The sequence below is a fragment of the Capricornis sumatraensis genome, chromosome 4, assembly GCF_032405125.1.
Source record: "Capricornis sumatraensis isolate serow.1 chromosome 4, serow.2, whole genome shotgun sequence".
Lineage (NCBI taxonomy): Eukaryota > Metazoa > Chordata > Mammalia > Artiodactyla > Bovidae > Capricornis > Capricornis sumatraensis.
Genome location: NC_091072.1, coordinates 108,354,751 through 108,365,680, shown reverse-complemented (window position 1 = coordinate 108,365,680; position 10,930 = coordinate 108,354,751).

The window sequence follows — 10,930 nt, the reverse complement described above, 5'->3', positions numbered from 1 at the left end:
CTATTTCCCAGGAAAAGTGACTTTCTTCCCCTAAGTCATACCAAACATACCTTAGGCACAGTGACCACTACACATCCCACTTTCCTCTCAGGAACACTTCTGGTACCGAAGCTGAAATGGAGCTAAACCTATCTGAAAAGTCTGATGTTACACATCACGTTGGTTTTGTAAGAAGTCAAAGAACAGCAGAATGTTGCTGATATCATTTTTCCTTCTCTCTACCCTAGCAAAAGGCCAAAGTACAATTGAGCATTACAAATGAGCTTGTTATGCTTCCCACGAGCTAATTCAGTGGGGAATACATTTTCCTTTAGCATAAATAATCCTTTGTCCCTAACAGAGATCCACAGTAAGAAGCTTCCGAGACCATTTTTTAAAAATGCAGCAGAGAAGCTGCTCCCATTAAAATAAGGAGTCCCACATAATCAGACAAGAGCTTGAACAGTTGGAACTGCCAACCCCAAACAAAAGAAGGCTTAAATTATAAGGCGTGTGCAAATCAAGAACAGTGACACAGTCACAAAGCAGCTATCACAAGAATGTTTAGCAGTTGCATTTATTATGGAAAATTCAACAAAATTTGTGCACAACCTTCAGTCACTGAACTTTAGCAGAGTATATTTAAATATAATATATATACACATACATATATATATATTCCCACATCATTCTTATCTCATAGAATTACTTTAAAGATGACAAAAGGACAACCATCTTGATTACCTTTTAAAAGTAGTTATTTAATAAATGTTACTCAGATAAGTTATAACATATCTTCATATGTGGAAAACTATCATGTACACAAATATATGCTCTTACTGGAAAACTTTTATTAGTTGATGAGACTCTATCAGTGAATCATCAATTAACTCCAGAGTATTCACTGTGTTCCAGATACTAAGAGCCAGTGATTTGACATTTTCGAGCCATTCTCTTTCTAAGCCATTTCTGTCTCAAGCATTATAATCCCAAAAGCAGTTTCTTGTCTACTGCTAGCCCAGTCCCTAACCCGCATCACAACTGCAATTCTTGCCTCTTACTCAGCTTATTATCTACTTTCCTCTTATCTATCTTTCCCTAAAAGTCTCAGTCTCTACATTTTTTTTCCCACATAAACTAATTACACTGAATCAGCAACTCTTCACTTTGAAGCTGCATCTTAATTAGCAACTTACTGGCCTTTTTGGTTTCTGTTTTTTGTCTGTCTTTTTGGAGAAGACTACTTTAATTCTGTGCCATCTTGAGGAAGTCTTTTCCTTTAGATCTAGAGGGGGTCGGGGGGTGGCGGGGGGAAGCTCTCATGTGACCAAGGCCAGACTACTTGCTAATGGGAGTCTTCAACAAGACAAACCACAAGTGAGGAATACCACGCTCAATTTTTTAAATCTGGAGAAAATGTTAGAAGCACATAATAAGCTCATCTACCTGAAACTTGAACTGAATTTGGGCCTAGTCCACTTTGCCCATGGGGTCACAAAAGAGTTGGACATGACTTACTGACTGAACAACAACATTCAGAAATAGTTTCAGCCATGAGATCCTTAAGATTATTTATCGTAAGGCTCTTTATACCAATTTGACTTCAGATCATGATGGGAATTAAAAAAAAAAAAAAAATGCCTGCCTGCGGAGCTGCTCCTTTGTTCCACAGCTGTAGGCTCTGAAACCAAGTACATTTTAATCCTCACTCACATTATATTAATAAAATATGGTGGGGAGAGCACAAGTGGCAGGGCTCAGTCCTGGAACAAATCAAGGGCTGATTTGTAAAATAATGGCCAAAAAGCAAAGAAATAAAGTAAGATTCCTCAGAAAAATAACATTAATTGCCACTGCAACACACCAATAGCACCCAGCTGACAGATAACTGCCAAGACACATAAGCTGCAGGGATATGATAAATGCCCAGGTTGGCACAGTGGTCACTGCTGAGGAGGGAAGGAAGGTGAGATTAGGATGGAAATCCAGAGAGGCAACTGTACCAACAAGATTCTCATTCAAGAGAAGTGGTGAGAACACAAGTGTTCTTACATTACTGTGTACTCCCTTCTGTGTGCCAAAAAACTTTTCATCATTTTTAATGCTTCATTTAGAAAAACAGTTGGAAGAAAATATCCTGATTTGTTCAGGGGAATAAAAAAAACTATCTTCTCAGTTTTAAAATTCTGAGTTAAATATTTCTTAGTTGCCTAGAAGAGAAAATAGAAATGCTGTATTCATACCATCCCCTTCATGGATCACAGCCTTGTCGTGGTAAAGGGGCTTGCGTAACTCAACGAAACTATGAGCCATGCCATGCAAGGCCACCCAAGACAGACGGGTCATAGTGCAGAGTTCTGACAAACTGTGGTTCTCTGAAGGAGGAAATGGTAATCCACTTCAGTATTCTTGCCGTGAGAACCTCACAAACAGTATAAAAGGACAAAAGGATATGACACCAGAAGATGAGGCCCCCCAGCTTGGAAGGTGTCCAATATACTACTGGGAAAGACCAGGGGGCGATTACTAATAGCTCCAGAAAGAATGAAGTGGTTGGGCCAACGTGGAAACAATGCTCAGTTTATATGCATTATATGCTCATTATATGCTCAGTGGATATGCCTGGTGGTGAAAGTAGTCTGATATGGTAAAGAACAATACTGCACAGGAACATGGTAAATTAGGTCCAGGAATCAAGGTAAATTGGATGTGGTTAAATGCAAGATGGCAAGACTAAACATTTATATTTCAGGAATGAGTGAACTAAAATAGACAGGAATGGGCAAATTTAATTCAGATGACCATTATATCTACTATTGTGGGCAAGAATCCCTTAGAAGAAATGGATTAGCCCTCATAGTCAATAAGAGTCCAAAATGCAATACTTGGGTGCAACCTCAAAAATAACAGAATGATCTCAGTTCATTTTCAAGGCAAATCATTCAACATCATAGTAATCCAAATCTATGCTTCAGCCACTGATGCTGAAGAAGCTAAAGTTGATTGGTTCTATGAAGACTACTGGAGAAGGCGATGGCACCCCACTCCAGGACTCTTGCCTGGAGAATCCCATGGTCGGAGGAGCCTGGTAGGCTGCAGTCCATGGGGTCGCGAAGAGTCGGACACGACTGAGCAACTTCACTTTCCCTTTTCACTTTCATGCATTGGAGAAGGAAATGGCAACCCACTCCAGTGTTCTTGCCTGGAGAATTCCAGGGACGGTGGAGCCTGGTGGGCTACCGTCTATGGGGTTGCACAGAGTCGGACACGACTGAAGCGACTTAGCAGCAGCAGCAGCAGCATGAAGACTATAAAACCTTCTAGAACTAACACCAAAAAAAAAGATGTCCTTTTCATCATAGGGGATTGGAATGCAAAAGTAGGAAGTCAAGAGATACAGAGAATAATAGGCAAATTTTGGTTTTCTGGAGTACAAAATGAAGCAAGACAAAGGATAACAGTTTTGTCAAGAGAACATACTGGTCACTGCAAACACCCTTTTCCAACAACACAAGACAAGACTCTATACATGTACATCACCAGATGGTCAATACCAAAATCACATTGATTGTATTTTTTGCAGCTGAAGATGGAGAAGTTCTATACAGTCAGCAAAAAAAAAAAAAAAAAAGACCTGGAGTGGACTGTGGCTCAGAACATGAGCTTCTTATTGCAAAATTCAGGCTTAAACTGAACAAAGTAGGGAAAACCACTAGACCATTCAAGTATGACTTAAATTAAATCCCTTATGATTATACAGGGAAAGTGACAAATAGATTCAAGGGATTAGATCTGGTAGACAGAGTGCCTAAAGAACGATGATGGACAGAGGTTCATTACGTTGTACAGAAGGCAGTGACCAAAACTATCCCCAAGAAAAAAGAAATGCAAGGAAGCAAAGTGGTTGTCTGAGGCGGCTTTAGAAATAGCTGAGGAAAGAAAAGAAACTAAAGGCAAGGGAAAAAGGGAAAGATAAATCCAGCTGAATGCAAAGTTCCAGAGAACAACAAGGAAACATTAAAAAAGAAAAAAAAAGCACCTACATAAATCAACAATGCAAAGAAACAGAGGAAAAAAATAGAATGGGAAAGACTAGAAATTTCTTCAGGAAAACTGGAGATATCAAGGGAACATTTGATGGGCACAATAAAGGGCAGAAACAGTAAGGACCTAACAGAAGCAAAAGAGATTAAGAAGAGGTGGCAAGAATACACAGTAGAACTATACAAAAACGGTCTTAATGCCCAAATAACCACGATGGTGGGTCACTCACCTAGAGCCAGATATCCTGGATGTGAAGTCAAGTGGGCCTTAGGAAGCATTACTATGAACAAAGTTAGTGGAGGTGACAATTCCAGCTGAGCTATTTCAAATCCTAAAAGATAATGCTGTTAAAGTGCTATACTCAATATGCCACCAAATTCTGAAAACTCAACAGTGGTCACAGGATTGGAAAAGGTCAGTTTTCATTCCAATCCCAAAGAAGGGCAATGCCACAGAATGTTCCAACCACAATTGTGCTCATTTCACATGCTAGCAAGGTTATGCTCAAAATCCCTCATGCTAGAGGCTTCAGCAGTATGTGAACTGAGAACTTGGAGATGTACAAGCTGGGTTCCAAAGAGGCAGAGGAACCAGAGATCACATTGCCAATATTTTTTTTTAATCATGGGAAAAGCAAAGGAATTCCAGAAAAACATCTACTTCTGCTTCTTTAACTACACTAAAGCCTTTGACTTTGACCATGCACAACAAGAGATGGGAGTACCAGACTACCTTACCTGTCTCCTGAGAAATCTGTATGTGGGTCAAGAAGCAACAGTTAGAATTGGACATGGAACAGCTGACTAGCTCAAAACTGGAAAAGGAGTACAACAAAGCTGCATATTGTCACCCTGCTTATTTAATCTATATGCAGAGTACATCATGTGAAACGCCAGGCTGGATAAACCACAAGCTGGAATCAAGATTGCTGGGTGGAATAACAACAACCTCAGATATACAGATAATACTACTCTAATAGCAGAAAGTGAGGAGACACTAAAGAACCTCTTGATGAGGGTAAAGGAAGAGGGTGAAAAAGTTGACTTGAAACACAACACTAAAAAACTAAGGTCATGGCATCTGGTCGCATTGCTTCATGGCAAATAGGGGGAAAAGTGCAAGCAGTGACAGATTTTATTTTCTTAGGCTCCAAAATCACTGTAGATGGAGACTGCAGCCATGAAATTAAAAGACTCTTGCTCCTTGGAAGGAAAACTATGACAAACCTAGACAGTGTATTAAAAAGCAGAGACATCACTTTGTCGACAAAGGTCCATACAGTCAAAGCTACACACTTTTTCCAGTAGTCATGTATGGATGTGAGAGCTGGACCAAAAAGAAGGCTGAGCGCCAAAGAACTGATGCTTTCGAATTGTAGCGCTGGCGAAGATTTTGAGTCCCTTGGACAGCAAGGAGATCAAACCAGTCAATCCTAAAGGAAATCAACCCTGAATATTCACTGGAAGGACTAATGCTGAAGCTGAAGCTCCAATACTTTGACCATCTGATGAGAAGAGCCAACACATTGGAAAAGACCCTGATGCTGTGGAAGACTGAAGGCAAAAGGAAAAGGGATCCTTTTGGAGAAGGTAGAGGATGAGATGGTTAGATAGCACCACTAACTCAATGGACATCAATCTGAGCAAACTCCAAGACAGAGGACAGCAGAGCCTTGCGTTCTGCAGTCCATGGGGTCGCATTGAGTCAGACAGGACTTAGCGACTGAACAACAAATCTGTACAGAACACAGTTCATGTTTTTTAATGTAAAAAATAAGTCACCATAAAGGCACCATTGGGGTAGTACAAAGTAGCAGACCCATCTGTTTGAATTTCAGATGATCTTGGGATAGTAAGCTTCCCTGGTGGCTCAGACAGTAAAGGGTCTGCCTGCAATGCAGGAGACCTGGGTTCAGTCCCTGGGTTGGGCAGATCCCCTGGAGAAGAAAATGGTAATCCACTCCAGTACTCTTGTCTGCAAAATCCCACGGATGGAGGAGCCAGGAAGGCTACTGTCCATGGGGTCGCAAACAGTCAGACACAACCAAGTAACTTCACTTCCTTTTTCACTTTGGGGTAGTTAACTTCTCTAAATCCATGTTCTCATTTGTAAATGGGATACCACCACCTCCCTTGTCTGCTTCATGTACACATTAAATGAGGTGATACAAATAAAGTACCTGACACATACCTAGCACTTAACAAGTGAATTGTTGTGATGATACCATGATGAAACATAATTATAGTGTACTTAACATAATTCATCAAATTAAAAAGAGATAACAAAACTAATACTGAGAAATCATTAAATGTAATTTGGAAAGCTTCTTTTTTCTAACAAAAAATTTACAACATATTGTAATATAGTTAGAAATGAACGACTCTTTGTGAGCCCATGGACTATATACAGTCTATGGAACTCTCCAGGCCAGAATACTGGAGTGGGTAGTCTTTCCCTTCTCCAGGGGATCATTCCAACCCAGGGATCGAACCCAGGTCTCTCACATTGCAGGCAGATTCTTTCCCAGCTAAGCCACAAGGGAAGCCCATAAATGAATATTAAAAACTCTAAAATACCAACAACCTAATTGGGAGTATACTCAAATATGGATTTGTGACCTACAAGTCTATTGCTAGAATAAGTCTTCAGGTGTGTCACAAAGAGGCTCTTTGCTCCACTCAAGCTGTCCCCTCAGCATCCTCTCTACCAGTTTTGCTCATTTCTGTGGCTCTATCACTGTTCAGACGAGATGTTCATTCAAGCACGGCCATTCCTTCATTTATCCAAGTATTTACTTACACCCTTTATTAAACTAGGCACCCCAGGCAAGAGATGCAGTGATGAGCATAACAGACGTGATGCTCTCATGGATCCACTACATCTGTTTGTGTACATTAGTGAATACACAGATGAATATACAATGTTAAATCATGATAATTGCTTTGGAGGAAAGAACAGAGAGAGAACAGCAAGGGCCTACTTTAAAGACTCAGACTGAGTGATATAGGAATGGTTTTGCCAGAGGAAAAACATGAACTTGAAGAATGGTGGGAATCAGCCAGGGAGAGAGAAGAGGAAAAGTTCTATGCATAGAGAATACTTTTTACAAAGACTCTGAACAGAGAGCATTTGGTGCATTCTGAGGACTGAAAGAAGCCAGTATGACTGAAGCGTGAAGCATGTGTGCCGTAGGATAGGGCTGCAAAGTTAGGCAGTAGCCCCACCACACAAAGCCAAGTTGAGGAAATTAGATTTTATTCTAAGTGCAGTAGGAAGCCATGGAAGAGTTTTAACCAAAGGAAAGACATAATGTAATTCATAGTTTTAACAGATCTCCTGCAGCGGGGCAGGAGACATGGGAGCAAGATAGTGATGGGTTTAACAGAGAAAAGGGGGAAGGAAACAGAAGGACAGGTGGGTAGAGACATGGGGAAAAGAATCAGTGGCTTCAGTGAGAGAAGGAGAAGCAGAGAGGAGTGGAAACAGGGAGAGCAAAGGAAACTGAGCACATAGATGAGATGGAGAGCAGTCTGGAAGGGCAAGAGGAGTGGCCCCACTGCAACAGTTCAGCGACAAATGATGGTGACTGAGCAGGGATGCTGATAATGTCTCAACCAGAGAGAAGTGGATGGATCTGACATCTATTTTAAAGTTAAGAATCAAGACTTGATAATGGTTAGAGATGGAGGGTGAAGGCAAAGGATGTCAGCGCAGAGTGAATTGTCAGGAATGACTCCAGGTTTTCTGGTTTAAGCAACTAAGCAAATAGATGATGGCAGTGTTTAGTGAGATGAGGCTGATGGGCATCTGAACAGACTGAAGCAGGGAACCCAGCAGAGATGGCAAAAGTGCTGTGATTTGGTCATGTTTAATTTGAGAAGCCTTTAAAGACATTCAAGCTAAAATGTCATTTTGGCAGTTGGAAATCTAGAGCTAAGAAGAAAGTTTGGGAGCAGACAGAAATTGTCAGCAATCCTTGGGAGATAAAGCCGCTAGAAAGAATGAGACCTTTCTGGAGAAAGCAGTGATTAGGGCCTAGAACAAGTCCTGAGAAAATCCAACATCTAGACGGAGAAAAAGAGTCATCGAGAGGGACAGAGTCTTCATCTAGATTATTCCAGGTTTACAACTCTTCTGATTTACCTTCTCCCAGGAGCCCTTCCTGACTGGCCTAAATTAATTCTGCTTGTATCTGTAGCTCTCGAATTCACGTAGCATTTCTCCCAATTCCTTATTTATACACTGCTTTATACTATTTCTTCATTATTTCTGTACAGTGCTTGACTAAGTTGCGACCCTATGGACTTAATTCATTACATTCTAGTTCTTTGAAAATTGGTAATTCATTGGCGACATACATAGCAACTTTCTGGTAAAACCCCTATTTTGTAACAATGTAATAATATGAGAAAATTTTTTGAGTTTTTAGAAGGAGAAACACTGAAGAGATAACAATTATAATTATTGCCTGCATCTTGTAAACATTACTTCTGAGGCATTTCTCTATGGTAGTTACATTTCAATTAAAATAGGGAAATTCAAAGTGAGACAACTGACTGACAGACTCAATTTTCCTATTCTCTCAAGTACTATGTACACTGCAAGCTTCATTAAGGATTTAAAAATAACAAAGTAGAGGGAGAAACAAATAATAGGAAGAAAGTAACACACACACAGCCAGTTTACAGTATGTATGCATTAACCTTAACCCCTTACTTTCCTCACAACAGTCAGCTTGAAAAACAATTACTGAAATAACTGAACTTTCATGATCTCCAAACTTAAATTGAAATTGACAGGCCAAAAAAAAAAAAAAAAGAGTGCTGCTTAGTAAAAAGTACAGTAAATACGCAAAAACTGAATGGGAAAATATAAATTAGGAAACATTACTTTTGAACTGGCCAAGTCTCCAAACGTCAATGGACTCATTTAGTTTTTTAGTAATAGCAGTATACTGTTGACATTATTCCTTTATCACACACTTTGATTTACCATCACAAATTACTTACCACTATTTTTTAATGCAGTAGTCAAAATAAACCGAAACCCATGGAAAAAATGAACCTGGGCCATACAAACAACTTTGTGCAAAGAAGCTTAATTCTGGGTATATAAATGCAAGAGTAGTGTGATTAAAAAAAGAGGCTGGACATTGGAGTGAGACAGTCTAGACTGAATTCTGGGTGAGGCCAGGAGCTTAATTTCTTTCTCTGAGCTTCAGTTTCCTCATCTATAAAATGGAGAAAACACCAATGACACTGCAGGATTACTAACAGGTTTAACAATATATAAGTAAAGCATCTAGAACAGGACCTGATACATGCTAGGTAATAATGCATTTGATAAACAGTTGTTGTCGTTATTGTTCCGGCTCTCAGTCATGTCCATCTCTTTGTGACCCCGTGGACTGAGCCAGCAGGGCTTCCCTGTCCTTCACTGTCTCCCTAAGTTTGCTCAAACTCATGTCCAGTGAGTCAGTGATGCCATCCGACCATATCATGCTGATAAACAGTAATGAGTACTTTACATGTACAAACTTAATTAATAAATGATAAATATTAATACCACTACCTCTGGTACTGCCTTCACCTTTTGCTCCTCTCTGCCCAGCAGCACAGAAATAATGCTAGTTATGTGTCAGGCAATGTACTAAACTAGTTACATGGATTATTTTATTTGAACTTCACAAACGTCAGAGCAATAAGGTAGCAACTATTTAATATTAACCTTTGTTTACACAGTAGGAAATACAGACTTAGAAAGATTAAATAACTTGCCTAAGGCCACATAGTAAAGTGTGACTTCAGAGCCCCCACACTTAGAAACACATAAAAAGAAACATTACTTATAATTCATTAATGTGGAAATAGCAGACAAACCTACCACGCAAAGTCTGTTGGTTTTTAATGAGGTTTTGAAACAGATGAGTCAGACAGACACGTATCAGGATCTACACCAGACGACTATCACCAGTTTCCACTTCTTCATTCAAATCCATTCCAATCTCCTCCTAAATGGAATCTGAGGTGGCGAGAATGCCAATTCCTAATTATTTAAGTGCCAATTGAGATCAGACAGCAGTTCACAACATGCTTATCTTCTGAGAGAGTAGGTATTAAAACTCTTCACACAAACGAAGCTAAACCCAAACTCTGACCTAGACTGGGCCGGCAAAGAAACATCTCTTCACTTAATAAGAACTGACCAGCTTCTCTAACAGACGTTCCACGAAGCACTCTAAATCAGTAAGACTCAATCCTGCGGTTCGAAGAGATTAGTTAGGAACCAGGAGCGACTGAATGGCAAGCACAGGCTCCAAAATTTTCCTTCGACTTCCAAGGCAACCTACAAACCTCCCCGCCATGCAGCCCTTCAAACCGAAACGTGCGAGTGGGAAAAGCAGCGCTCACAGCCTTGAGGTACGTCCCCTCTTCCCGTTCATCTCGGCGACATGACCCTTGGGTGGGCCGGAGGGAACAGAGAACAAACTTTTCCCTCTGCCAGATGGCAAAATAACTATCTGCAATTTCCCTTCCAAGGTCAGTGACTTGGAAGTTCTTCCCAGGGGCGACACCGAGGAATTAAGCGACCCTATGTGAGCTAGGTGCTTGGAAACAAAGGTGCCTCTGGAGAGGCTAAATTTCAGACTCTGATCTCTTCCTGGATTCTAAAGCAGAGCGGCAGGGAGAGATCACCTCATCCCCCGCCTAGCACACCTGCCGCCCCAGCACACCTGTGGCCCCTGCACCAAACCTGGACGGACAGGAGAAGGCAGGGACTTGCTTCATCTTGACGGCCCCAAGGACCAATCAGCGCAGGCGACTCCCGCAGCGGACCAATCGCACATCAACTTGAATCCCGCAGCTCCCAGCCCCTACCGAACCAACCCTTTGAGTGGGCTGAGCGC